The 20,557-nt window shown below is 43.2% G+C and overlaps 65 non-coding genes across 65 annotated transcripts; all 65 read left to right on the top strand.

Moving 5' to 3' along the window:
• The first annotated feature begins 6 nt into the window (after window positions 1–6).
• On the top strand, window positions 7–125 carry LOC148963115 (5S ribosomal RNA). Its single transcript, XR_016151339.1, has one exon. It is a non-coding gene; the product is annotated as a 5S ribosomal RNA (ribosomal RNA).
• Window positions 126–217: 92 nt separating this feature from the next.
• On the top strand, window positions 218–336 carry LOC148963114 (5S ribosomal RNA). Its single transcript, XR_016151338.1, has one exon. It is a non-coding gene; the product is annotated as a 5S ribosomal RNA (ribosomal RNA).
• Window positions 337–428: 92 nt separating this feature from the next.
• LOC148963113 (5S ribosomal RNA) lies at window positions 429–547 on the top strand. The gene has a single exon (XR_016151337.1). It is a non-coding gene; the product is annotated as a 5S ribosomal RNA (ribosomal RNA).
• Window positions 548–639: 92 nt separating this feature from the next.
• On the top strand, window positions 640–758 carry LOC148963112 (5S ribosomal RNA). Its single transcript, XR_016151336.1, has one exon. It is a non-coding gene; the product is annotated as a 5S ribosomal RNA (ribosomal RNA).
• A 92-nt stretch (window positions 759–850) lies between these two features.
• LOC148963111 (5S ribosomal RNA) lies at window positions 851–969 on the top strand. Its single transcript, XR_016151335.1, has one exon. It is a non-coding gene; the product is annotated as a 5S ribosomal RNA (ribosomal RNA).
• Window positions 970–1,135: 166 nt separating this feature from the next.
• Window positions 1,136–1,254, top strand: LOC148963110 (5S ribosomal RNA). The gene has a single exon (XR_016151332.1). It is a non-coding gene; the product is annotated as a 5S ribosomal RNA (ribosomal RNA).
• A 92-nt stretch (window positions 1,255–1,346) lies between these two features.
• Window positions 1,347–1,465, top strand: LOC148963109 (5S ribosomal RNA). Its single transcript, XR_016151331.1, has one exon. It is a non-coding gene; the product is annotated as a 5S ribosomal RNA (ribosomal RNA).
• A 92-nt stretch (window positions 1,466–1,557) lies between these two features.
• LOC148963108 (5S ribosomal RNA) lies at window positions 1,558–1,676 on the top strand. Its single transcript, XR_016151330.1, has one exon. It is a non-coding gene; the product is annotated as a 5S ribosomal RNA (ribosomal RNA).
• Window positions 1,677–1,768: 92 nt separating this feature from the next.
• Window positions 1,769–1,887, top strand: LOC148963107 (5S ribosomal RNA). Its single transcript, XR_016151329.1, has one exon. It is a non-coding gene; the product is annotated as a 5S ribosomal RNA (ribosomal RNA).
• A 92-nt stretch (window positions 1,888–1,979) lies between these two features.
• LOC148963106 (5S ribosomal RNA) lies at window positions 1,980–2,098 on the top strand. The gene has a single exon (XR_016151328.1). It is a non-coding gene; the product is annotated as a 5S ribosomal RNA (ribosomal RNA).
• Window positions 2,099–2,265: 167 nt separating this feature from the next.
• LOC148963105 (5S ribosomal RNA) lies at window positions 2,266–2,384 on the top strand. Its single transcript, XR_016151327.1, has one exon. It is a non-coding gene; the product is annotated as a 5S ribosomal RNA (ribosomal RNA).
• A 92-nt stretch (window positions 2,385–2,476) lies between these two features.
• On the top strand, window positions 2,477–2,595 carry LOC148963104 (5S ribosomal RNA). Its single transcript, XR_016153446.1, has one exon. It is a non-coding gene; the product is annotated as a 5S ribosomal RNA (ribosomal RNA).
• A 167-nt stretch (window positions 2,596–2,762) lies between these two features.
• On the top strand, window positions 2,763–2,881 carry LOC148963103 (5S ribosomal RNA). The gene has a single exon (XR_016151326.1). It is a non-coding gene; the product is annotated as a 5S ribosomal RNA (ribosomal RNA).
• Window positions 2,882–2,973: 92 nt separating this feature from the next.
• Window positions 2,974–3,092, top strand: LOC148963102 (5S ribosomal RNA). Its single transcript, XR_016151325.1, has one exon. It is a non-coding gene; the product is annotated as a 5S ribosomal RNA (ribosomal RNA).
• A 92-nt stretch (window positions 3,093–3,184) lies between these two features.
• LOC148963101 (5S ribosomal RNA) lies at window positions 3,185–3,303 on the top strand. The gene has a single exon (XR_016151324.1). It is a non-coding gene; the product is annotated as a 5S ribosomal RNA (ribosomal RNA).
• Window positions 3,304–3,395: 92 nt separating this feature from the next.
• LOC148963100 (5S ribosomal RNA) lies at window positions 3,396–3,514 on the top strand. The gene has a single exon (XR_016151323.1). It is a non-coding gene; the product is annotated as a 5S ribosomal RNA (ribosomal RNA).
• Window positions 3,515–3,606: 92 nt separating this feature from the next.
• Window positions 3,607–3,725, top strand: LOC148963099 (5S ribosomal RNA). The gene has a single exon (XR_016151321.1). It is a non-coding gene; the product is annotated as a 5S ribosomal RNA (ribosomal RNA).
• Window positions 3,726–3,893: 168 nt separating this feature from the next.
• Window positions 3,894–4,012, top strand: LOC148963098 (5S ribosomal RNA). The gene has a single exon (XR_016151320.1). It is a non-coding gene; the product is annotated as a 5S ribosomal RNA (ribosomal RNA).
• Window positions 4,013–4,104: 92 nt separating this feature from the next.
• Window positions 4,105–4,223, top strand: LOC148963097 (5S ribosomal RNA). Its single transcript, XR_016151319.1, has one exon. It is a non-coding gene; the product is annotated as a 5S ribosomal RNA (ribosomal RNA).
• Window positions 4,224–4,315: 92 nt separating this feature from the next.
• On the top strand, window positions 4,316–4,434 carry LOC148963096 (5S ribosomal RNA). Its single transcript, XR_016151318.1, has one exon. It is a non-coding gene; the product is annotated as a 5S ribosomal RNA (ribosomal RNA).
• Window positions 4,435–4,604: 170 nt separating this feature from the next.
• Window positions 4,605–4,723, top strand: LOC148963095 (5S ribosomal RNA). The gene has a single exon (XR_016151317.1). It is a non-coding gene; the product is annotated as a 5S ribosomal RNA (ribosomal RNA).
• A 92-nt stretch (window positions 4,724–4,815) lies between these two features.
• Window positions 4,816–4,934, top strand: LOC148963094 (5S ribosomal RNA). Its single transcript, XR_016151316.1, has one exon. It is a non-coding gene; the product is annotated as a 5S ribosomal RNA (ribosomal RNA).
• A 92-nt stretch (window positions 4,935–5,026) lies between these two features.
• On the top strand, window positions 5,027–5,145 carry LOC148963093 (5S ribosomal RNA). The gene has a single exon (XR_016150848.1). It is a non-coding gene; the product is annotated as a 5S ribosomal RNA (ribosomal RNA).
• A 92-nt stretch (window positions 5,146–5,237) lies between these two features.
• Window positions 5,238–5,356, top strand: LOC148963092 (5S ribosomal RNA). Its single transcript, XR_016151315.1, has one exon. It is a non-coding gene; the product is annotated as a 5S ribosomal RNA (ribosomal RNA).
• Window positions 5,357–5,448: 92 nt separating this feature from the next.
• On the top strand, window positions 5,449–5,567 carry LOC148963091 (5S ribosomal RNA). Its single transcript, XR_016153157.1, has one exon. It is a non-coding gene; the product is annotated as a 5S ribosomal RNA (ribosomal RNA).
• Window positions 5,568–5,659: 92 nt separating this feature from the next.
• Window positions 5,660–5,778, top strand: LOC148963090 (5S ribosomal RNA). The gene has a single exon (XR_016151314.1). It is a non-coding gene; the product is annotated as a 5S ribosomal RNA (ribosomal RNA).
• Window positions 5,779–5,944: 166 nt separating this feature from the next.
• On the top strand, window positions 5,945–6,063 carry LOC148963089 (5S ribosomal RNA). The gene has a single exon (XR_016151313.1). It is a non-coding gene; the product is annotated as a 5S ribosomal RNA (ribosomal RNA).
• A 92-nt stretch (window positions 6,064–6,155) lies between these two features.
• LOC148963088 (5S ribosomal RNA) lies at window positions 6,156–6,274 on the top strand. The gene has a single exon (XR_016153409.1). It is a non-coding gene; the product is annotated as a 5S ribosomal RNA (ribosomal RNA).
• Window positions 6,275–6,366: 92 nt separating this feature from the next.
• LOC148963087 (5S ribosomal RNA) lies at window positions 6,367–6,485 on the top strand. Its single transcript, XR_016153199.1, has one exon. It is a non-coding gene; the product is annotated as a 5S ribosomal RNA (ribosomal RNA).
• A 92-nt stretch (window positions 6,486–6,577) lies between these two features.
• LOC148963086 (5S ribosomal RNA) lies at window positions 6,578–6,696 on the top strand. The gene has a single exon (XR_016151312.1). It is a non-coding gene; the product is annotated as a 5S ribosomal RNA (ribosomal RNA).
• Window positions 6,697–6,863: 167 nt separating this feature from the next.
• LOC148963085 (5S ribosomal RNA) lies at window positions 6,864–6,982 on the top strand. The gene has a single exon (XR_016151310.1). It is a non-coding gene; the product is annotated as a 5S ribosomal RNA (ribosomal RNA).
• A 92-nt stretch (window positions 6,983–7,074) lies between these two features.
• Window positions 7,075–7,193, top strand: LOC148963084 (5S ribosomal RNA). Its single transcript, XR_016151309.1, has one exon. It is a non-coding gene; the product is annotated as a 5S ribosomal RNA (ribosomal RNA).
• A 92-nt stretch (window positions 7,194–7,285) lies between these two features.
• Window positions 7,286–7,404, top strand: LOC148963083 (5S ribosomal RNA). Its single transcript, XR_016151308.1, has one exon. It is a non-coding gene; the product is annotated as a 5S ribosomal RNA (ribosomal RNA).
• Window positions 7,405–7,576: 172 nt separating this feature from the next.
• Window positions 7,577–7,695, top strand: LOC148963082 (5S ribosomal RNA). The gene has a single exon (XR_016151307.1). It is a non-coding gene; the product is annotated as a 5S ribosomal RNA (ribosomal RNA).
• Window positions 7,696–7,787: 92 nt separating this feature from the next.
• LOC148963081 (5S ribosomal RNA) lies at window positions 7,788–7,906 on the top strand. The gene has a single exon (XR_016151306.1). It is a non-coding gene; the product is annotated as a 5S ribosomal RNA (ribosomal RNA).
• Window positions 7,907–7,998: 92 nt separating this feature from the next.
• On the top strand, window positions 7,999–8,117 carry LOC148963080 (5S ribosomal RNA). Its single transcript, XR_016151305.1, has one exon. It is a non-coding gene; the product is annotated as a 5S ribosomal RNA (ribosomal RNA).
• Window positions 8,118–8,209: 92 nt separating this feature from the next.
• On the top strand, window positions 8,210–8,328 carry LOC148963079 (5S ribosomal RNA). Its single transcript, XR_016151304.1, has one exon. It is a non-coding gene; the product is annotated as a 5S ribosomal RNA (ribosomal RNA).
• A 92-nt stretch (window positions 8,329–8,420) lies between these two features.
• Window positions 8,421–8,539, top strand: LOC148963078 (5S ribosomal RNA). Its single transcript, XR_016151303.1, has one exon. It is a non-coding gene; the product is annotated as a 5S ribosomal RNA (ribosomal RNA).
• Window positions 8,540–8,705: 166 nt separating this feature from the next.
• LOC148963077 (5S ribosomal RNA) lies at window positions 8,706–8,824 on the top strand. Its single transcript, XR_016151302.1, has one exon. It is a non-coding gene; the product is annotated as a 5S ribosomal RNA (ribosomal RNA).
• Window positions 8,825–8,916: 92 nt separating this feature from the next.
• LOC148963076 (5S ribosomal RNA) lies at window positions 8,917–9,035 on the top strand. Its single transcript, XR_016152861.1, has one exon. It is a non-coding gene; the product is annotated as a 5S ribosomal RNA (ribosomal RNA).
• A 92-nt stretch (window positions 9,036–9,127) lies between these two features.
• Window positions 9,128–9,246, top strand: LOC148963075 (5S ribosomal RNA). The gene has a single exon (XR_016151301.1). It is a non-coding gene; the product is annotated as a 5S ribosomal RNA (ribosomal RNA).
• A 92-nt stretch (window positions 9,247–9,338) lies between these two features.
• On the top strand, window positions 9,339–9,457 carry LOC148963074 (5S ribosomal RNA). The gene has a single exon (XR_016153214.1). It is a non-coding gene; the product is annotated as a 5S ribosomal RNA (ribosomal RNA).
• A 92-nt stretch (window positions 9,458–9,549) lies between these two features.
• LOC148963073 (5S ribosomal RNA) lies at window positions 9,550–9,668 on the top strand. Its single transcript, XR_016151299.1, has one exon. It is a non-coding gene; the product is annotated as a 5S ribosomal RNA (ribosomal RNA).
• Window positions 9,669–9,840: 172 nt separating this feature from the next.
• LOC148963072 (5S ribosomal RNA) lies at window positions 9,841–9,959 on the top strand. The gene has a single exon (XR_016152750.1). It is a non-coding gene; the product is annotated as a 5S ribosomal RNA (ribosomal RNA).
• A 92-nt stretch (window positions 9,960–10,051) lies between these two features.
• On the top strand, window positions 10,052–10,170 carry LOC148963071 (5S ribosomal RNA). Its single transcript, XR_016151298.1, has one exon. It is a non-coding gene; the product is annotated as a 5S ribosomal RNA (ribosomal RNA).
• Window positions 10,171–10,262: 92 nt separating this feature from the next.
• Window positions 10,263–10,381, top strand: LOC148963070 (5S ribosomal RNA). The gene has a single exon (XR_016151297.1). It is a non-coding gene; the product is annotated as a 5S ribosomal RNA (ribosomal RNA).
• Window positions 10,382–10,473: 92 nt separating this feature from the next.
• Window positions 10,474–10,592, top strand: LOC148963069 (5S ribosomal RNA). Its single transcript, XR_016151296.1, has one exon. It is a non-coding gene; the product is annotated as a 5S ribosomal RNA (ribosomal RNA).
• A 172-nt stretch (window positions 10,593–10,764) lies between these two features.
• LOC148963068 (5S ribosomal RNA) lies at window positions 10,765–10,883 on the top strand. The gene has a single exon (XR_016151295.1). It is a non-coding gene; the product is annotated as a 5S ribosomal RNA (ribosomal RNA).
• Window positions 10,884–10,975: 92 nt separating this feature from the next.
• LOC148963067 (5S ribosomal RNA) lies at window positions 10,976–11,094 on the top strand. Its single transcript, XR_016151293.1, has one exon. It is a non-coding gene; the product is annotated as a 5S ribosomal RNA (ribosomal RNA).
• Window positions 11,095–11,186: 92 nt separating this feature from the next.
• LOC148963066 (5S ribosomal RNA) lies at window positions 11,187–11,305 on the top strand. The gene has a single exon (XR_016151292.1). It is a non-coding gene; the product is annotated as a 5S ribosomal RNA (ribosomal RNA).
• Window positions 11,306–11,397: 92 nt separating this feature from the next.
• Window positions 11,398–11,516, top strand: LOC148963065 (5S ribosomal RNA). Its single transcript, XR_016151291.1, has one exon. It is a non-coding gene; the product is annotated as a 5S ribosomal RNA (ribosomal RNA).
• A 92-nt stretch (window positions 11,517–11,608) lies between these two features.
• On the top strand, window positions 11,609–11,727 carry LOC148963064 (5S ribosomal RNA). The gene has a single exon (XR_016151290.1). It is a non-coding gene; the product is annotated as a 5S ribosomal RNA (ribosomal RNA).
• Window positions 11,728–11,895: 168 nt separating this feature from the next.
• On the top strand, window positions 11,896–12,014 carry LOC148963063 (5S ribosomal RNA). Its single transcript, XR_016151289.1, has one exon. It is a non-coding gene; the product is annotated as a 5S ribosomal RNA (ribosomal RNA).
• Window positions 12,015–12,106: 92 nt separating this feature from the next.
• Window positions 12,107–12,225, top strand: LOC148963062 (5S ribosomal RNA). The gene has a single exon (XR_016151287.1). It is a non-coding gene; the product is annotated as a 5S ribosomal RNA (ribosomal RNA).
• A 92-nt stretch (window positions 12,226–12,317) lies between these two features.
• LOC148963061 (5S ribosomal RNA) lies at window positions 12,318–12,436 on the top strand. Its single transcript, XR_016151286.1, has one exon. It is a non-coding gene; the product is annotated as a 5S ribosomal RNA (ribosomal RNA).
• Window positions 12,437–12,528: 92 nt separating this feature from the next.
• Window positions 12,529–12,647, top strand: LOC148963060 (5S ribosomal RNA). The gene has a single exon (XR_016151285.1). It is a non-coding gene; the product is annotated as a 5S ribosomal RNA (ribosomal RNA).
• A 171-nt stretch (window positions 12,648–12,818) lies between these two features.
• On the top strand, window positions 12,819–12,937 carry LOC148963059 (5S ribosomal RNA). The gene has a single exon (XR_016151284.1). It is a non-coding gene; the product is annotated as a 5S ribosomal RNA (ribosomal RNA).
• A 92-nt stretch (window positions 12,938–13,029) lies between these two features.
• LOC148963058 (5S ribosomal RNA) lies at window positions 13,030–13,148 on the top strand. The gene has a single exon (XR_016151283.1). It is a non-coding gene; the product is annotated as a 5S ribosomal RNA (ribosomal RNA).
• A 92-nt stretch (window positions 13,149–13,240) lies between these two features.
• Window positions 13,241–13,359, top strand: LOC148963057 (5S ribosomal RNA). The gene has a single exon (XR_016151282.1). It is a non-coding gene; the product is annotated as a 5S ribosomal RNA (ribosomal RNA).
• A 92-nt stretch (window positions 13,360–13,451) lies between these two features.
• LOC148963056 (5S ribosomal RNA) lies at window positions 13,452–13,570 on the top strand. Its single transcript, XR_016151281.1, has one exon. It is a non-coding gene; the product is annotated as a 5S ribosomal RNA (ribosomal RNA).
• Window positions 13,571–13,662: 92 nt separating this feature from the next.
• On the top strand, window positions 13,663–13,781 carry LOC148963055 (5S ribosomal RNA). The gene has a single exon (XR_016151280.1). It is a non-coding gene; the product is annotated as a 5S ribosomal RNA (ribosomal RNA).
• Window positions 13,782–13,949: 168 nt separating this feature from the next.
• Window positions 13,950–14,068, top strand: LOC148963054 (5S ribosomal RNA). Its single transcript, XR_016151279.1, has one exon. It is a non-coding gene; the product is annotated as a 5S ribosomal RNA (ribosomal RNA).
• Window positions 14,069–14,160: 92 nt separating this feature from the next.
• Window positions 14,161–14,279, top strand: LOC148963053 (5S ribosomal RNA). The gene has a single exon (XR_016151278.1). It is a non-coding gene; the product is annotated as a 5S ribosomal RNA (ribosomal RNA).
• A 5,911-nt stretch (window positions 14,280–20,190) lies between these two features.
• Window positions 20,191–20,309, top strand: LOC148963052 (5S ribosomal RNA). The gene has a single exon (XR_016151276.1). It is a non-coding gene; the product is annotated as a 5S ribosomal RNA (ribosomal RNA).
• Window positions 20,310–20,401: 92 nt separating this feature from the next.
• On the top strand, window positions 20,402–20,520 carry LOC148963051 (5S ribosomal RNA). The gene has a single exon (XR_016153365.1). It is a non-coding gene; the product is annotated as a 5S ribosomal RNA (ribosomal RNA).
• The last annotated feature ends 37 nt before the right edge of the window (window positions 20,521–20,557 follow it).

The raw sequence follows: 20,557 nt of genomic DNA, 5'->3' as shown, positions 1-20,557 counted from the left end.
GATTTCGCTTACGGCCATACCACCTTGAGAACGCCCGAACTCGTCTGATCTCGGAAGCTAAGCAGGGTCGGGCCTGGTTAGTACTTGGATGGGAGACCGCCTGGGAATACCAGGTGCTGTAAGCTTTATTGTTGGATGGGAGACCTAGTAAGCTTTATATGGTTTACTACCCTAATGTTCTAACCATTCAAATAGCCCAATTTTGGCAGCAGATTTTGCTTACGGCCATACCACCTTGAGAACGCCCGAACTCGTCTGATCTCGGAAGCTAAGCAGGGTCGGGCCTGGTTAGTACTTGGATGGGAGACCGCCTGGGAATACCAGGTGCTGTAAGCTTTATTGTTGGATGGGAGACCTAGTAAGCTTTACATGGTTTACTACCCTAATGTTCTAACCATTCAAATAGCCCAATTTTGGCAGCAGATTTCGCTTACGGCCATACCACCTTGAGAACGCCCGAACTCGTCTGATCTCGGAAGCTAAGCAGGGTCGGGCCTGGTTAGTACTTGGATGGGAGACCGCCTGGGAATACCAGGTGCTGTAAGCTTTATTGTTGGATGGGAGACCTAGTAAGCTTTATATGGTTTACTACCCTAATGTTCTAACCATTCAAATAGCCCAATTTTGGCAGCAGATTTTGCTTACGGCCATACCACCTTGAGAACGCCCGAACTCGTCTGATCTCGGAAGCTAAGCAGGGTCGGGCCTGGTTAGTACTTGGATGGGAGACCGCCTGGGAATACCAGGTGCTGTAAGCTTTATTGTTGGATGGGAGACCTAGTAAGCTTTATATGGTTTACTACCCTAATGTTCTAACCATTCAAATAGCCCAATTTTGGCAGCAGATTTTGCTTACGGCCATACCACCTTGAGAACGCCCGAACTCGTCTGATCTCGGAAGCTAAGCAGGGTCGGGCCTGGTTAGTACTTGGATGGGAGACCGCCTGGGAATACCAGGTGCTGTAAGCTTTATTGTTTAAAAAAAAAAAAAAAAGAGTCAATGAAATGGTTCAAAAATCCTAAATTGTCTTTTTTCCCCCTCAAAATGCCTGAAATCGTCTCTGAGTTTCTTCAGAAAGCCTGAAAGAGTCTCTTTTTTTTTTCTTCAAATAGCCCAATTTTGGCAGCAGATTTCGCTTACGGCCATACCACCTTGAGAACGCCCGAACTCGTCTGATCTCGGAAGCTAAGCAGGGTCGGGCCTGGTTAGTACTTGGATGGGAGACCGCCTGGGAATACCAGGTGCTGTAAGCTTTATTGTTGGATGGGAGACCTAGTAAGCTTTATATGGTTTACTACCCTAATGTTCTAACCATTCAAATAGCCCAATTTTGGCAGCAGATTTTGCTTACGGCCATACCACCTTGAGAACGCCCGAACTCGTCTGATCTCGGAAGCTAAGCAGGGTCGGGCCTGGTTAGTACTTGGATGGGAGACCGCCTGGGAATACCAGGTGCTGTAAGCTTTATTGTTGGATGGGAGACCTAGTAAGCTTTATATGGTTTACTACCCTAATGTTCTAACCATTCAAATAGCCCAATTTTGGCAGCAGATTTTGCTTACGGCCATACCACCTTGAGAACGCCCGAACTCGTCTGATCTCGGAAGCTAAGCAGGGTCGGGCCTGGTTAGTACTTGGATGGGAGACCGCCTGGGAATACCAGGTGCTGTAAGCTTTATTGTTGGATGGGAGACCTAGTAAGCTTTATATGGTTTACTACCCTAATGTTCTAACCATTCAAATAGCCCAATTTTGGCAGCAGATTTTGCTTACGGCCATACCACCTTGAGAACGCCCGAACTCGTCTGATCTCGGAAGCTAAGCAGGGTCGGGCCTGGTTAGTACTTGGATGGGAGACCGCCTGGGAATACCAGGTGCTGTAAGCTTTATTGTTGGATGGGAGACCTAGTAAGCTTTATATGTTTTACTACCCTAATGTTCTAACCATTCAAATAGCCCAATTTTGGCAGCAGATTTTGCTTACGGCCATACCACCTTGAGAACGCCCGAACTCGTCTGATCTCGGAAGCTAAGCAGGGTCGGGCCTGGTTAGTACTTGGATGGGAGACCGCCTGGGAATACCAGGTGCTGTAAGCTTTATTGTTTAAAAAAAAAAAAAAAAAGAGTCAATGAAATGGTTCAAAAATCCTAAATTGTCTTTTTTCCCCCTCAAAATGCCTGAAATCGTCTCTGAGTTTCTTCAGAAAGCCTGAAAGAGTCTCTTTTTTTTTTCTTCAAATAGCCCAATTTTGGCAGCAGATTTCGCTTACGGCCATACCACCTTGAGAACGCCCGAACTCGTCTGATCTCGGAAGCTAAGCAGGGTCGGGCCTGGTTAGTACTTGGATGGGAGACCGCCTGGGAATACCAGGTGCTGTAAGCTTTATTGTTGGATGGGAGACCTAGTAAGCTTTATATGGTTTACTACCCTAATGTTCTAACCATTCAAATAGCCCAATTTTGGCAGCAGATTTTGCTTACGGCCATACCACCTTGAGAACGCCCGAACTCGTCTGATCTTGGAAGCTAACCAGGGTCGGGCCTGGTTAGTACTTGGATGGGAGACCGCCTGGGAATACCAGGTGCTGTAAGCTTTATTGTTTAAAAAAAAAAAAAAAAAGAGTCAATGAAATGGTTCAAAAATCCTAAATTGTCTTTTTTCCCCCTCAAAATGCCTGAAATCGTCTCTGAGTTTCTTCAGAAAGCCTGAAAGAGTCTCTTTTTTTTTTCTTCAAATAGCCCAATTTTGGCAGCAGATTTCGCTTACGGCCATACCACCTTGAGAACGCCCGAACTCGTCTGATCTCGGAAGCTAAGCAGGGTCGGGCCTGGTTAGTACTTGGATGGGAGACCGCCTGGGAATACCAGGTGCTGTAAGCTTTATTGTTGGATGGGAGACCTAGTAAGCTTTATATGGTTTACTACCCTAATGTTCTAACCATTCAAATAGCCCAATTTTGGCAGCAGATTTTGCTTACGGCCATACCACCTTGAGAACGCCCGAACTCGTCTGATCTCGGAAGCTAAGCAGGGTCGGGCCTGGTTAGTACTTGGATGGGAGACCGCCTGGGAATACCAGGTGCTGTAAGCTTTATTGTTGGATGGGAGACCTAGTAAGCTTTATATGGTTTACTACCCTAATGTTCTAACCATTCAAATAGCCCAATTTTGGCAGCAGATTTTGCTTACGGCCATACCACCTTGAGAACGCCCGAACTCGTCTGATCTCGGAAGCTAAGCAGGGTCGGGCCTGGTTAGTACTTGGATGGGAGACCGCCTGGGAATACCAGGTGCTGTAAGCTTTATTGTTGGATGGGAGACCTAGTAAGCTTTATATGGTTTACTACCCTAATGTTCTAACCATTCAAATAGCCCAATTTTGGCAGCAGATTTTGCTTACGGCCATACCACCTTGAGAACGCCCGAACTCGTCTGATCTCGGAAGCTAAGCAGGGTCGGGCCTGGTTAGTACTTGGATGGGAGACCGCCTGGGAATACCAGGTGCTGTAAGCTTTATTGTTGGATGGGAGACCTAGTAAGCTTTATATGGTTTACTACCCTAATGTTCTAACCATTCAAATAGCCCAATTTTGGCAGCAGATTTTGCTTACGGCCATACCACCTTGAGAACGCCCGAACTCGTCTGATCTCGGAAGCTAAGCAGGGTCGGGCCTGGTTAGTACTTGGATGGGAGACCGCCTGGGAATACCAGGTGCTGTAAGCTTTATTGTTTTAAAAAAAAAAAAAAAAAGAGTCAATGAAATGGTTCAAAAATCCTAAATTGTCTTTTTTCCCCCTCAAAATGCCTGAAATCGTCTCTGAGTTTCTTCAGAAAGCCTGAAAGAGTCTCTTTTTTTTTTCTTCAAATAGCCCAATTTTGGCAGCAGATTTCGCTTACGGCCATACCACCTTGAGAACGCCCGAACTCGTCTGATCTCGGAAGCTAAGCAGGGTCGGGCCTGGTTAGTACTTGGATGGGAGACCGCCTGGGAATACCAGGTGCTGTAAGCTTTATTGTTGGATGGGAGACCTAGTAAGCTTTATATGGTTTACTACCCTAATGTTCTAACCATTCAAATAGCCCAATTTTGGCAGCAGATTTGGCTTACGGCCATACCACCTTGAGAACGCCCGAACTCGTCTGATCTCGGAAGCTAAGCAGGGTCGGGCCTGGTTAGTACTTGGATGGGAGACCGCCTGGGAATACCAGGTGCTGTAAGCTTTATTGTTGGATGGGAGACCTAGTAAGCTTTATATGGTTTACTACCCTAATGTTCTAACCATTCAAAAAGCCCAATTTTGGCAGCAGATTTTGCTTACGGCCATACCACCTTGAGAACGCCCGAACTCGTCTGATCTCGGAAGCTAAGCAGGGTCGGGCCTGGTTAGTACTTGGATGGGAGACCGCCTGGGAATACCAGGTGCTGTAAGCTTTATTGTTTAAAAAAAAAAAAAAAAAAAAAAGAGTCAATGAAATTGTTCAAAAATCCTAAATTGTCTTTTTCCCCCTCAAAATGCCTGAAATCGTCTCTGAGTTTCTTCAGAAAGCCTGAAAGAGTCTCTTTTTTTTTCTTCAAATAGCCCAATTTTGGCAGCAGATTTCGCTTACGGCCATACCACCTTGAGAACGCCCGAACTCGTCTGATCTCGGAAGCTAAGCAGGGTCGGGCCTGGTTAGTACTTGGATGGGAGACCGCCTGGGAATACCAGGTGCTGTAAGCTTTATTGTTGGATGGGAGACCTAGTAAGCTTTATATGGTTTACTACCCTAATGTTCTAACCATTCAAATAGCCCAATTTTGGCAGCAGATTTTGCTTACGGCCATACCACCTTGAGAACGCCCGAACTCGTCTGATCTCGGAAGCTAAGCAGGGTCGGGCCTGGTTAGTACTTGGATGGGAGACCGCCTGGGAATACCAGGTGCTGTAAGCTTTATTGTTGGATGGGAGACCTAGTAAGCTTTATATGGTTTACTACCCTAATGTTCTAACCATTCAAATAGCCCAATTTTGGCAGCAGATTTTGCTTACGGCCATACCACCTTGAAAACGCCCGAACTCGTCTGATCTCGGAAGCTAAGCAGGGTCGGGCCTGGTTAGTACTTGGATGGGAGACCGCCTGGGAATACCAGGTGCTGTAAGCTTTATTGTTGGATGGGAGACCTAGTAAGCTTTACATGGTTTACTACCCTAATGTTCTAACCATTCAAATAGCCCAATTTTGGCAGCAGATTTTGCTTACGGCCATACCACCTTGAGAACGCCCGAACTCGTCTGATCTCGGAAGCTAAGCAGGGTCGGGCCTGGTTAGTACTTGGATGGGAGACCGCCTGGGAATACCAGGTGCTGTAAGCTTTATTGTTGGATGGGAGACCTAGTAAGCTTTATATGGTTTACTACCCTAATGTTCTAACCATTCAAATAGCCCAATTTTGGCAGCAGATTTTGCTTACGGCCATACCACCTTGAGAACGCCCGAACTCGTCTGATCTCGGAAGCTAAGCAGGGTCGGGCCTGGTTAGTACTTGGATGGGAGACCGCCTGGGAACACCAGGTGCTGTAAGCTTTATTGTTGGATGGGAGACCTAGTAAGCTTTATATGGTTTACTACCCTAATGTTCTAACCATTCAAATAGCCCAATTTTGGCAGCAGATTTAGCTTACGGCCATACCACCTTGAGAACGCCCGAACTCGTCTGATCTCGGAAGCTAAGCAGGGTCGGGCCTGGTTAGTACTTGGATGGGAGACCGCCTGGGAATACCAGGTGCTGTAAGCTTTATTGTTTAAAAAAAAAAAAAAAAAGAGTCAATGAAATGGTTCAAAAATCCTAAATTGTCTTTTTTCCCCCTCAAAATGCCTGAAATCGTCTCTGAGTTTCTTCAGAAAGCCTGAAAGAGTCTCTTTTTTTTTCTTCAAATAGCCCAATTTTGGCAGCAGATTTCGCTTACGGCCATACCACCTTGAGAACGCCCGAACTCGTCTGATCTCGGAAGCTAAGCAGGGTCGGGCCTGGTTAGTACTTGGATGGGAGACCGCCTGGGAATACCAGGTGCTGTAAGCTTTATTGTTGGATGGGAGACCTAGTAAGCTTTATATGGTTTACTACCCTAATGTTCTAACCATTCAAATAGCCCAATTTTGGCAGCAGATTTTGCTTACGGCCATACCACCTTGAGAACGCCCGAACTCGTCTGATCTCGGAAGCTAAGCAGGGTCGGGCCTGGTTAGTACTTGGATGGGAGACCGCCTGGGAATACCAGGTCCTGTAAGCTTTATTGTTGGATGGGAGACCTAGTAAGCTTTATATGGTTTACTACCCTAATGTTCTAACCATTCAAATAGCCCAATTTTGGCAGCAGATTTTGCTTACGGCCATACCACCTTGAGAACGCCCGAACTCGTCTGATCTCGGAAGCTAAGCAGGGTCGGGCCTGGTTAGTACTTGAATGGGAGACCGCCTGGGAATACCAGGTGCTGTAAGCTTTATTGTTGGATGGGAGACCTAGTAAGCTTTATATGGTTTACTACCCTAATGTTCTAACCATTCAAATAGCCCAATTTTGGCAGCAGATTTTGCTTACGGCCATACCACCTTGAGAACGCCCGAACTCGTCTGATCTCGGAAGCTAAGCAGGGTCGGGCCTGGTTAGTACTTGGATGGGAGACCGCCTGGGAATACCAGGTGCTGTAAGCTTTATTGTTTAAAAAAAAAAAAAAAAAGAGTCAATGAAATGGTTCAAAAATCCTAAATTGTCTTTTTTCCCCCTCAAAATGCCTGAAATCGTCTCTGAGTTTCTTCAGAAAGCCTGAAAGAGTCTCTTTTTTTTTTCTTCAAATAGCCCAATTTTGGCAGCAGATTTCGCTTACGGCCATACCACCTTGAGAACGCCCGAACTCGTCTGATCTCGGAAGCTAAGCAGGGTCGGGCCTGGTTAGTACTTGGATGGGAGACCGCCTGGGAATACCAGGTGCTGTAAGCTTTATTGTTGGATGGGAGACCTAGTAAGCTTTATATGGTTTACTACCCTAATGTTCTAACCATTCAAATAGCCCAATTTTGGCAGCAGATTTTGCTTACGGCCATACCACCTTGAGAACGCCCGAACTCGTCTGATCTCGGAAGCTAAGCAGGGTCGGGCCTGGTTAGTACTTGGATGGGAGACCGCCTGGGAATACCAGGTGCTGTAAGCTTTATTGTTGGATGGGAGACCTAGTAAGCTTTATATGGTTTACTACCCTAATGTTCTAACCATTCAAAAAGCCCAATTTTGGCAGCAGATTTTGCTTACGGCCATACCACCTTGAGAACGCCCGAACTCGTCTGATCTCGGAAGCTAAGCAGGGTCGGGCCTGGTTAGTACTTGGATGGGAGACCGCCTGGGAATACCAGGTGCTGTAAGCTTTATTGTTTAAAAAAAAAAAAAAAAAAAAAAGAGTCAATGAAATTGTTCAAAAATCCTAAATTGTCTTTTTTCCCCCTCAAAATGCCTGAAATCGTCTCTGAGTTTCTTCAGAAAGCCTGAAAGAGTCTCTTTTTTTTTTCTTCAAATAGCCCAATTTTGGCAGCAGATTTCGCTTACGGCCATACCACCTTGAGAACGCCCGAACTCGTCTGATCTCGGAAGCTAAGCAGGGTCGGGCCTGGTTAGTACTTGGATGGGAGACCGCCTGGGAATACCAGGTGCTGTAAGCTTTATTGTTGGATGGGAGACCTAGTAAGCTTTATATGGTTTACTACCCTAATGTTCTAACCATTCAAATAGCCCAATTTTGGCAGCAGATTTTGCTTACGGCCATACCACCTTGAGAACGCCCGAACTCGTCTGATCTCGGAAGCTAAGCAGGGTCGGGCCTGGTTAGTACTTGGATGGGAGACCGCCTGGGAATACCAGGTGCTGTAAGCTTTATTGTTGGATGGGAGACCTAGTAAGCTTTATATGGTTTACTACCCTAATGTTCTAACCATTCAAATAGCCCAATTTTGGCAGCAGATTTTGCTTACGGCCATACCACCTTGAGAACGCCCGAACTCGTCTGATCTCGGAAGCTAAGCAGGGTCGGGCCTGGTTAGTACTTGGATGGGAGACCGCCTGGGAATACCAGGTGCTGTAAGCTTTATTGTTGGATGGGAGACCTAGTAAGCTTTATATGGTTTACTACCCTAATGTTCTAACCATTCAAATAGCCCAATTTTGGCAGCAGATTTTGCTTACGGCCATACCACCTTGAGAACGCCCGAACTCGTCTGATCTCGGAAGCTAAGCAGGGTCGGGCCTGGTTAGTACTTGGATGGGAGACCGCCTGGGAATACCAGGTGCTGTAAGCTTTATTGTTGGATGGGAGACCTAGTAAGCTTTATATGGTTTACTACCCTAATGTTCTAACCATTCAAATAGCCCAATTTTGGCAGCAGATTTTGCTTACGGCCATACCACCTTGAGAACGCCCGAACTCGTCTGATCTCGGAAGCTAAGCAGGGTCGGGCCTGGTTAGTACTTGGATGGGAGACCGCCTGGGAATACCAGGTGCTGTAAGCTTTATTGTTTAAAAAAAAAAAAAAAAGAGTCAATGAAATGGTTCAAAAATCCTAAATTGTCTTTTTTCCCCCTCAAAATGCCTGAAATCGTCTCTGAGTTTCTTCAGAAAGCCTGAAAGAGTCTCTTTTTTTTTTCTTCAAATAGCCCAATTTTGGCAGCAGATTTCGCTTACGGCCATACCACCTTGAGAACGCCCGAACTCGTCTGATCTCGGAAGCTAAGCAGGGTCGGGCCTGGTTAGTACTTGGATGGGAGACCGCCTGGGAATACCAGGTGCTGTAAGCTTTATTGTTGGATGGGAGACCTAGTAAGCTTTATATGGTTTACTACCCTAATGTTCTAACCATTCAAATAGCCCAATTTTGGCAGCAGATTTGGCTTACGGCCATACCACCTTGAGAACGCCCGAACTCGTCTGATCTCGGAAGCTAAGCAGGGTCGGGCCTGGTTAGTACTTGGATGGGTGACCGCCTGGGAATACCAGGTGCTGTAAGCTTTATTGTTGGATGGGAGACCTAGTAAGCTTTATATGGTTTACTACCCTAATGTTCTAACCATTCAAAAAGCCCAATTTTGGCAGCAGATTTTGCTTACGGCCATACCACCTTGAGAACGCCCGAACTCGTCTGATCTCGGAAGCTAAGCAGGGTCGGGCCTGGTTAGTACTTGGATGGGAGACCGCCTGGGAATACCAGGTGCTGTAAGCTTTATTGTTGGATGGGAGACCTAGTAAGCTTTATATGGTTTACTACCCTAATGTTCTAACCATTCAAATAGCCCAATTTTGGCAGCAGATTTTGCTTACGGCCATACCACCTTGAGAACGCCCGAACTCGTCTGATCTCGGAAGCCAAGCAGGGTCGGGCCTGGTTAGTACTTGGATGGGAGACCGCCTGGGAATACCAGGTGCTGTAAGCTTTATTGTTGGATGGGAGACCTAGTAAGCTTTATATGGTTTACTACCCTAATGTTCTAACCATTCAAAAAGCCCAATTTTGGCAGCAGATTTTGCTTACGGCCATACCACCTTGAGAACGCCCGAACTCGTCTGATCTCGGAAGCTAAGCAGGGTCGGGCCTGGTTAGTACTTGGATGGGAGACCGCCTGGGAATACCAGGTGCTGTAAGCTTTATTGTTTAAAAAAAAAAAAAAAAAAAAAAGAGTCAATGAAATTGTTCAAAAATCCTAAATTGTCTTTTTTCCCCCTCAAAATGCCTGAAATCGTCTCTGAGTTTCTTCAGAAAGCCTGAAAGAGTCTCTTTTTTTTTTCTTCAAATAGCCCAATTTTGGCAGCAGATTTCGCTTACGGCCATACCACCTTGAGAACGCCCGAACTCGTCTGATCTCGGAAGCTAAGCAGGGTCGGGCCTGGTTAGTACTTGGATGGGTGACCGCCTGGGAATACCAGGTGCTGTAAGCTTTATTGTTGGATGGGAGACCTAGTAAGCTTTATATGGTTTACTACCCTAATGTTCTAACCATTCAAAAAGCCCAATTTTGGCAGCAGATTTTGCTTACGGCCATACCACCTTGAGAACGCCCGAACTCGTCTGATCTCGGAAGCTAAGCAGGGTCGGGCCTGGTTAGTACTTGGATGGGAGACCGCCTGGGAATACCAGGTGCTGTAAGCTTTATTGTTGGATGGGAGACCTAGTAAGCTTTATATGGTTTACTACCCTAATGTTCTAACCATTCAAATAGCCCAATTTTGGCAGCAGATTTTGCTTACGGCCATACCACCTTGAGAACGCCCGAACTCGTCTGATCTCGGAAGCTAAGCAGGGTCGGGCCTGGTTAGTACTTGGATGGGAGACCGCCTGGGAATACCAGGTGCTGTAAGCTTTATTGTTGGATGGGAGACCTAGTAAGCTTTATATGGTTTACTACCCTAATGTTCTAACCATTCAAAAAGCCCAATTTTGGCAGCAGATTTTGCTTACGGCCATACCACCTTGAGAACGCCCGAACTCGTCTGATCTCGGAAGCTAAGCAGGGTCGGGCCTGGTTAGTACTTGGATGGGAGACCGCCTGGGAATACCAGGTGCTGTAAGCTTTATTGTTTAAAAAAAAAAAAAAAAAAAAAAGAGTCAATGAAATTGTTCAAAAATCCTAAATTGTCTTTTTTCCCCCTCAAAATGCCTGAAATCGTCTCTGAGTTTCTTCAGAAAGCCTGAAAGAGTCTCTTTTTTTTTTCTTCAAATAGCCCAATTTTGGCAGCAGATTTCGCTTACGGCCATACCACCTTGAGAACGCCCGAACTCGTCTGATCTCGGAAGCTAAGCAGGGTCGGGCCTGGTTAGTACTTGGATGGGAGACCGCCTGGGAATACCAGGTGCTGTAAGCTTTATTGTTGGATGGGAGACCTGGTAAGCTTTATATGGTTTACTACCCTAATGTTCTAACCATTCAAATAGCCCAATTTTGGCAGCAGATTTTGCTTACGGCCATACCACCTTGAGAACGCCCGAACTCGTCTGATCTCGGAAGCTAAGCAGGGTCGGGCCTGGTTAGTACTTGGATGGGAGACCGCCTGGGAATACCAGGTGCTGTAAGCTTTATTGTTGGATGGGAGACCTAGTAAGCTTTATATGGTTTACTACCCTAATGTTCTAACCATTCAAATAGCCCAATTTTGGCAGCAGATTTTGCTTACGGCCATACCACCTTGAGAACGCCCGAACTCGTCTGATCTCGGAAGCTAAGCAGGGTCGGGCCTGGTTAGTACTTGGATGGGAGACCGCCTGGGAATACCAGGTGCTGTAAGCTTTATTGTTGGATGGGAGACCTAGTAAGCTTTATATGGTTTACTACCCTAATGTTCTAACCATTCAAATAGCCCAATTTTGGCAGCAGATTTTGCTTACGGCCATACCACCTTGAGAACGCCCGAACTCGTCTGATCTCGGAAGCTAAGCAGGGTCGGGCCTGGTTAGTACTTGGATGGGAGACCGCCTGGGAATACCAGGTGCTGTAAGCTTTATTGTTGGATGGGAGACCTAGTAAGCTTTATATGGTTTACTACCCTAATGTTCTAACCATTCAAATAGCCCAATTTTGGCAGCAGATTTTGCTTACGGCCATACCACCTTGAGAACGCCCGAACTCGTCTGATCTCGGAAGCTAAGCAGGGTCGGGCCTGGTTAGTACTTGGATGGGAGACCGCCTGGGAATACCAGGTGCTGTAAGCTTTATTGTTTAAAAAAAAAAAAAAAAAAGAGTCAATGAAATGGTTCAAAAATCCTAAATTGTCTTTTTTCCCCCTCAAAATGCCTGAAATCGTCTCTGAGTTTCTTCAGAAAGCCTGAAAGAGTCTCTTTTTTTTTTCTTCAAATAGCCCAATTTTGGCAGCAGATTTCGCTTACGGCCATACCACCTTGAGAACGCCCGAACTCGTCTGATCTCGGAAGCTAAGCAGGGTCGGGCCTGGTTAGTACTTGGATGGGAGACCGCCTGGGAATACCAGGTGCTGTAAGCTTTATTGTTGGATGGGAGACCTAGTAAGCTTTATATGGTTTACTACCCTAATGTTCTAACCATTCAAATAGCCCAATTTTGGCAGCAGATTTGGCTTACGGCCATACCACCTTGAGAACGCCCGAACTCGTCTGATCTCGGAAGCTAAGCAGGGTCGGGCCTGGTTAGTACTTGGATGGGAGACCGCCTGGGAATACCAGGTGCTGTAAGCTTTATTGTTGGATGGGAGACCTAGTAAGCTTTATATGGTTTACTACCCTAATGTTCTAACCATTCAAAAAGCCCAATTTTGGCAGCAGATTTTGCTTACGGCCATACCACCTTGAGAACGCCCGAACTCGTCTGATCTCGGAAGCTAAGCAGGGTCGGGCCTGGTTAGTACTTGGATGGGAGACCGCCTGGGAATACCAGGTGCTGTAAGCTTTATTGTTGGATGGGAGACCTAGTAAGCTTTATATGGTTTACTACCCTAATGTTCTAACCATTCAAAAAGCCCAATTTTGGCAGCAGATTTTGCTTACGGCCATACCACCTTGAGAACGCCCGAACTCGTCTGATCTCGGAAGCTAAGCAGGGTCGGGCCTGGTTAGTACTTGGATGGGAGACCGCCTGGGAATACCAGGTGCTGTAAGCTTTATTGTTTAAAAAAAAAAAAAAAAAAAAAGAGTCAATGAAATTGTTCAAAAATCCTAAATTGTCTTTTTTCCCCCTCAAAATGCCTGAAATCGTCTCTGAGTTTCTTCAGAAAGCCTGAAAGAGTCTCTTTTTTTTTTCTTCAAATAGCCCAATTTTGGCAGCAGATTTCGCTTACGGCCATACCACCTTGAGAACGCCCGAACTCGTCTGATCTCGGAAGCTAAGCAGGGTCGGGCCTGGTTAGTACTTGGATGGGAGACCGCCTGGGAATACCAGGTGCTGTAAGCTTTATTGTTGGATGGGAGACCTGGTAAGCTTTATATGGTTTACTACCCTAATGTTCTAACCATTCAAATAGCCCAATTTTGGCAGCAGATTTTGCTTACGGCCATACCACCTTGAGAACGCCCGAACTCGTCTGATCTCGGAAGCTAAGCAGGGTCGGGCCTGGTTAGTACTTGGATGGGAGACCGCCTGGGAATACCAGGTGCTGTAAGCTTTATTGTTGGATGGGAGACCTAGTAAGCTTTATATGGTTTACTACCCTAATGTTCTAACCATTCAAATAGCCCAATTTTGGCAGCAGATTTTGCTTACGGCCATACCACCTTGAGAACGCCCGAACTCGTCTGATCTCGGAAGCTAAGCAGGGTCGGGCCTGGTTAGTACTTGGATGGGAGACCGCCTGGGAATACCAGGTGCTGTAAGCTTTATTGTTGGATGGGAGACCTAGTAAGCTTTATATGGTTTACTACCCTAATGTTCTAACCATTCAAATAGCCCAATTTTGGCAGCAGATTTTGCTTACGGCCATACCACCTTGAGAACGCCCGAACTCGTCTGATCTCGGAAGCTAAGCAGGGTCGGGCCTGGTTAGTACTTGGATGGGAGACCGCCTGGGAATACCAGGTGCTGTAAGCTTTATTGTTGGATGGGAGACCTAGTAAGCTTTATATGGTTTACTACCCTAATGTTCTAACCATTCAAATAGCCCAATTTTGGCAGCAGATTTTGCTTACGGCCATACCACCTTGAGAACGCCCGAACTCGTCTGATCTCGGAAGCTAAGCAGGGTCGGGCCTGGTTAGTACTTGGATGGGAGACCGCCTGGGAATACCAGGTGCTGTAAGCTTTATTGTTTAAAAAAAAAAAAAAAAAAGAGTCAATGAAATGGTTCAAAAATCCTAAATTGTCTTTTTTCCCCCTCAAAATGCCTGAAATCGTCTCTGAGTTTCTTCAGAAAGCCTGAAAGAGTCTCTTTTTTTTTTCTTCAAGTAGCCCAATTTTGGCAGCAGATTTCGCTTACGGCCATACCACCTTGAGAACGCCCGAACTCGTCTGATCTCGGAAGCTAAGCAGGGTCGGGCCTGGTTAGTACTTGGATGGGAGACCGCCTGGGAATACCAGGTGCTGTAAGCTTTATTGTTGGATGGGAGACCTAGTAAGCTTTATATGGTTTACTACCCTAATGTTCTAACCATTCAAATAGCCCAATTTTGGCAGCAGATTTGGCTTACGGCCATACCACCTTGAGAACGCCCGAACTCGTCTGATCTCGGAAGCTAAGCAGGGTCGGGCCTGGTTAGTACTTGGATGGGAGACCGCCTGGGAATACCAGGTGCTGTAAGCTTTATTGTTGGATGGGAGACCTAGTAAGCTTTATATGGTTTACTACCCTAATGTTCTAACCATTCAAAAAGCCCAATTTTGGCAGCAGATTTTGCTTACGGCCATACCACCTTGAGAACGCCCTAGTGGTACGATCCAGGAAGTTGTGTGGCAGTAGTTGGGAGAGGAAGGCTCTCCTCCATTTTGTTTTCTTTTATTTGTGTTTGTTTTGTGAGTTTTTATTACTTTAAGTTAGTTTTTTTGTTTTTTGGGGTTTTTTTTTTAACCACCTAACAGCAGCTTTTGCTGGCTGGAAGGTGGTTATTTTTATTTTTTTCTCAAAAATGGATGGATTAATGGCAAACGACACTGGACCGGGAAGAGGAACACGAACGGCAAACGACTCTGGACTGGCTCGAGGAACACACACGGCAAAAGACACTGGACTGGATAGAGGAACACGCATGGCAAACGACACTGGACTGGCTGGAGAGAAACGCTTGGCAAACGACACTGGACTGGATTATCGACAGCGAGCTGGACATGATGGGAGAGACAAGTTTGCAGGAAGGAAGTATTTAAAGGAGGCGACGATCATTTTGAATGTGGAGAATGTCAATGAGGTGAGAGCGGCGGATATTATCAAGGCAGTGGTGGATAAATGTGGACATGGCAAAATTCTGGCATTAAGACCAAGACAAGGTAAAGAATATGAACTAACAATGGAAAATGAAGAAACATGTGAGGATTTGATGGATGGACTGAACATAAAAGGAGTAAATTGTGAAATTAAAAGACTGCAAAATAGAGACTATGTTGTTTCCTTCATGCACCTGCCCGTCTACCTGGAGGATAGAGAAATTATTGAAAAATTGGAGGGATGGGGAGTTGATCCCATATCAAAAATTAAAAGAAGATGCTACCCGGGCACCGAAATCGAGGATGGAACGAGGTTCCTTAAAGTAAGGTTCCCGAAAGAGGTGGCATCATTGCCCTACAGCACAAGGCTGGAAACGGCAGAAGGGCAGCAGTATTTTAGGGTGATGCACAGTCACCAGGTGAAGACCTGTCGGCTGTGCATGAGCCCAGACCATCTGCTAAAAGAGTGCCCAGATTTTAAATGCCACAAATGCGGAGAAAGAGGACACTTCGCAAGAGACTGTAATGCAGCCAGGTGCCCGGAGTGTCAGAAAATTTTAAATAAATGTGTGTGTATGGAGGAGGAAGAGGAAGGAGGTAGGGAGCTTCAGGTGGACGGACAGGTGCATGAAGGAAACAACGAGGAGGAAAGACAAACTGATGTGGTACAAGAGGAACAAGTTATTCAGCAAAAAGAAATGGAAGAAGGAACGAGCAACAGAGAGGAAGAAGGAGAGCAAGAGAACAATAAAGATAAAGAACAAACAATGGAACAGGACATGCAATGGTCAGCAAAGGGAACATCGGACAGTGGTAAAAGGTATCGGGATGAGATGGAGAAAAAAGAAATTAAGATGGACAACATGGAGAACAACAGAGAAGTGAGAGGACAAATAAGAAGAAGATCATCAAAGTTTGAGCCAAATGTGGAAAATGCAAGAAAAAAGACTACAATAAGGAGCAGAGATGGAAGTACAAACAGATATGACGTGTTAAAGGACCTTGAGGGAGAAAATGGAGACTAATGGTTTTTAGGTATTTATTATTCTTTTTTTTAATGGTTTTAAGCTGTGTTACTTTTAATGCAAGAGGACTGATGGACATGGGCAAATTTGAAAGAGTGAAAGAAAAGTGTAGAGGAGAAGATGTCATTGTTTTACAAGAGACAAATTGGAAAGAGAGTGTGATGATGGAATATAAAAAGAAATGGGAAGGGGATATTTTATATAATAATGGGGAAGGTAGGCTTGGAAGAGGGGTGGCGTTTTTAATGAGAAAGGATGCTTTTAATACAACCAGAGTGGTGTACACAGATAAGATTGGGAAATGCATGGCTGTGGAAGTAAATTACGAAGGATGTAAATTGATTTTAGTAAATGTACATGCACCAACGGAGGAGAAGGAAAAGAAAGAGTTTTTTAATATTTTAAGAAGTATTGTAAAGGACTATAAGAAAGTGATAATGATGGGGGATTTTAACACGGTTTTTAGTAAACAAGACATGGCAGAAGGAATGGTTTTTAGAACAGATACAGGGAGAAAAGAATTAAAAGCATTAATGGGAGAAAATAATATGATAGATGTGTGGAGAGAAAGAAATGAAAAGAAAAAAGAATTTTCAAGAAGACAAATAGTAGGGCAGTTTGTGTGTAGGACAAGAATTGATTATGTCTTGTGTACAAGGAATATGGAGGATTTTATTGAAGACATTAAGTATGAAGACACAAGTTTCAGTGATCACAAGTTTTTATTTTTTAAAATAGACGGGAATAAAGTGCAAAGAGGGCCAGGAATATGGGTTTTAAATACAAAAATGTTAGAAAATGAAGACTATATTTTAAAGGTTAAAGAAATTATAGGAAAAGAAAAGGAAAATAAAATATATGAAGAAAATAAAAGAATATGGTGGGAGAACGTAAAGTTTTTAATAAAAAAATTCTCGATAAAGTATGGTAGTGTAATACGCAAATGCAAAAAATACAAAGAAAAAGAAATAAAGGAAAGCTTAGAAGAAGAATTGAATAAAGAAAATAAAGATGTACAAAAGATAAAAGAAATGGAGGAAAAACTGAAAGAAATAGAGGAAAAAGAATATGAGGGAGCGAGATTAAGAAGCAAAGCTAAATATACGGTGGAGGGAGAAAAATGCACAAAGTTCTTTTTTGATTTGGAAAAAAAGAAAGGAAAAGCAGAAACGATAAAACAGATAAGAGGAAAAAATGGGGAAATTGTAGAAGGGAATGAAAAGATTTTAGAAGAAATAAAGGATTTTTATGAAAATCTTTTTACTACAAGGGGTGTAGACGAAAACAAAAAAAGGGAATTGTTGAAGCAGATAAAAGCAAAAATCAGCGAGGAAGATAAAAAAGAATGTAATCAAGAAATCAGAGAAGAAGAGATAGAAAGAGCAATACAGCAGCTGAATAAAAAGAAAAGTCCAGGAATAGATGGTTTGGGAAATGAATTTTACATGTGTTTTAAAGAGATTTTAACCAAAATATTAAAGGAAGTTTTCAAAGAAATTTTTGAAACAGAAGAAGTAAATGAAAGAATGGGGATGGGGATAACAAAGCTGATATATAAAAGTAAGGGAGAAAAGGTAGATTTAAAAAACTACAGACCGATCACAATGCTGAACACAGATTTTAAAATCTTAGCAAAAGTTTTAGCAAACAGGTTAAAAGAAGTAATGCCAAGTATAATCAAAACAAACCAAGCGTACGGAGTAAAAGGAAGAGATATAGCGGATACGACAATGAGCATAAGAGACACAATATGGTACATGAAAGAAAAGAATGAAAATGGATATGTAATAAGTCTTGATTTTGAAAAAGCTTTTGATAGAGTGGAACACGGGTATTTATTTGATGTTTTAAAGGAATTTGGTTTCGGGGGAGATTTTATCAAATGGATTAAGATTTTATATAAGGGTGCTTTAACAAGAATAAAATGTAATGGTTTTTTAACAGAGTGTTTTAAAATCACAAGATCAATAAGACAGGGTTGTCCGCTTTCAGCATTATTATATTCACTTGTATCAGAGCCGTTGGGATTGGCGATAAAGCAAAAAGAAGAAATAACTGGTATTGAAATTGAGGAAAAAAAAGCAGAAGGGAAGGTTTTTCAATATGCTGATGATACAACGATAATAGTAAAAGGAAAGGAGAGCGTCAAAGAAGTTATGAAGTGTGTAGAAGACTATTGTAAAGGATCGGGAGGTAAAGTAAATGAGGATAAGACAGTATATATGAGATTTGGTGAAGCAATGATTTTAAGGGATTGTTGTAAGTTCAAGGAAGTAGAAGAAATGAGCATTTTAGGAATTTTAATGGGGAAAAATGAGAAGAAAGTTAGAGATGAAATGTGGGAGCAACTGGTCACAGAAATAGAAAGAAGGTTAAATTTTTGGAAATTGAGGAATTTAAACTTGAAGGGAAAGGTTTTAATATTGAACGTTTTAATGGTTTCTAAGCTGTGGTATGTTTTATACGTGTCGGAGATGCCGTTGTGGACAGAAAAGAGGTTGAAGAAATGTTTTCTTGACTTTTTATGGGAGGGGAAGCCAGCGAGAATAGCTTTTAACACGATTTTAGGGGCAGCAGACAAGGGGGGTTTAGGGTTAATGGATGTGGCACAAAGGAAAAATAGCTTGAGAGTGAAAACTGTGAAAAAATATCTACAAGAAGAGGGTAACGCAGAATGGAAAAAGACAATGGGATATTTTTTAAACAAATGTGGGAATTTTAACATGGGGGATGGAATTTTATGGATGAAAACGAAGATTTGGATGACAGAAGGGCTACCAGGTTTTTATAGAGAAATGTTTAGTGCGTGGGGAAAATTTTTAGACAAGGTCGAGTATGATCCGCATGGGAGAGAAAACATTTTAAATCAACCTCTGTTCTTAAACAAAAACATTTTAAAGCAAGGTAAAGAAATGTTTTTAAAGAAATGGATGGAAGTGGGGATAACAAGGGTGAGAGATGTTTTATATGAATTCAAAGAAGGCTTTTTACCGACTCAATTTATTGTGGATGCAATGGAGGAGGCAAAAGAGGATTACAGTGAACAAGGAATAATTAACCAATTTGAATTAATTAAAAGTGCAATACCGAAAGAATGGATAAAAAGAATAGAAGGTATGGAAGGGGAGCCAAAAGAGAAATGTATTAATGTGAAATTGGGCGGAAAACTGAATGATCTTAAGGAATGCACTGTGAAAATGATTTATTGTTCTTTTAGAGATGATGTTTTTAAAGAGCCGATTGTTAATGCATACTGGATGCAGCAATTCAAAGATTTAAAGAAAGAGAGTATATGGAGAAACATGAAGGGAAGATGTGTGGAAACTAAATTGGAATGTTTGGAGTATTTTATAAGGCATAAAGTTGTTTTTACTGATGCAATTTTAAACAAAATAGGAATTGAGCAAAATGCTATGTGTAAAGTGTGCCAGGAGAAGGAAGAGGGGATTTTACATATGTTTTTATATTGTAAAGAGCTGGAGGAATTTTTAAAGAAATGTAAATGTTTAATTAAGGATTTGACTGAGGAGTGGGATGAAAATGGAATGGAATGGAACAGAGTTGTGATGTTTGGGTGGGGAAAGAAGTGTCAAAACAAAAGTTTTATTAATCTGTGTGTCATGTTAATGAAAAGTGCAATATGGGAGAGAAGAACTGTGGCTAAAAAAGAAAAAATCATGTTGGATGTTTGGAGTGTGTTTAAAAGGAAAGCTGAAGTATACTTTGAAAGATTGTATGTGTATTTTAAAGGTGAAAATATGTTGAATTCTTTTTATGATGTTTTTACACCAAAAGTTGTTTATGTTTTAAAAGATCTAATGTGGAAGCTGCCGGGAGAAGAAGTCTTTTAAATGATGTACAAAAGCTAAAGATATGTAATGTAGAGATGTTTGTTCACATGATGTTTGGAACATCTGTATTTTTTTAGTGTATTTCATTATTGTATTTTTTATTGTATTTTATTGATTAAAAAAAAAAAAAAAAAAAAAAAAAAAAAAAAAAGAACGCCCGAACTCGTCTGATCTCGGAAGCTAAGCAGGGTCGGGCCTGGTTAGTACTTGGATGGGAGACCGCCTGGGAATACCAGGTGCTGTAAGCTTTATTGTTTAAAAAAAAAAAAAAAAAAAAAAGAGTCAATGAAATTGTTCAAAAATCCTAAATTGTCTTTTTCCCCCTCAAAATGCCTGAAATCGTCTCTGAGTTTCTTCAGAAAGCCTGAAAGAGTCTCTTTTTTTTTCTTCAAATAGCCCAATTTTGGCAGCAGATTTCGCTTACGGCCATACCACCTTGAGAACGCCCGAACTCGTCTGATCTCGGAAGCTAAGCAGGGTCGGGCCTGGTTAGTACTTGGATGGGAGACCGCCTGGGAATACCAGGTGCTGTAAGCTTTATTGTTGGATGGGAGACCTAGTAAGCTTTATATGGTTTACTACCCTAATGTTCTAACCATTCAAATAGCCCAATTTTGGCAGCAGATTTTGCTTACGGCCATACCACCTTGAGAACGCCCGAACTTGTCTGATCTCGGAAGCTAAGCAGGGTCGGGCCTGGTTAGTACTTGGATGGGAGACCGCCTGGGAATACCAGGTGCTGTAAGCTTTATTGTTGGATGGGAGACCTAGTAAGCTTTATATGG

The sequence above is a fragment of the Pimephales promelas genome (assembly GCF_988280905.1).
Source record: "Pimephales promelas chromosome 3 unlocalized genomic scaffold, fPimPro1.hap1.1 SUPER_3_unloc_1, whole genome shotgun sequence".
Taxonomy (NCBI): domain Eukaryota; kingdom Metazoa; phylum Chordata; class Actinopteri; order Cypriniformes; family Leuciscidae; genus Pimephales; species Pimephales promelas.
This window is presented reverse-complemented; position numbering and strand designations above follow the sequence as displayed.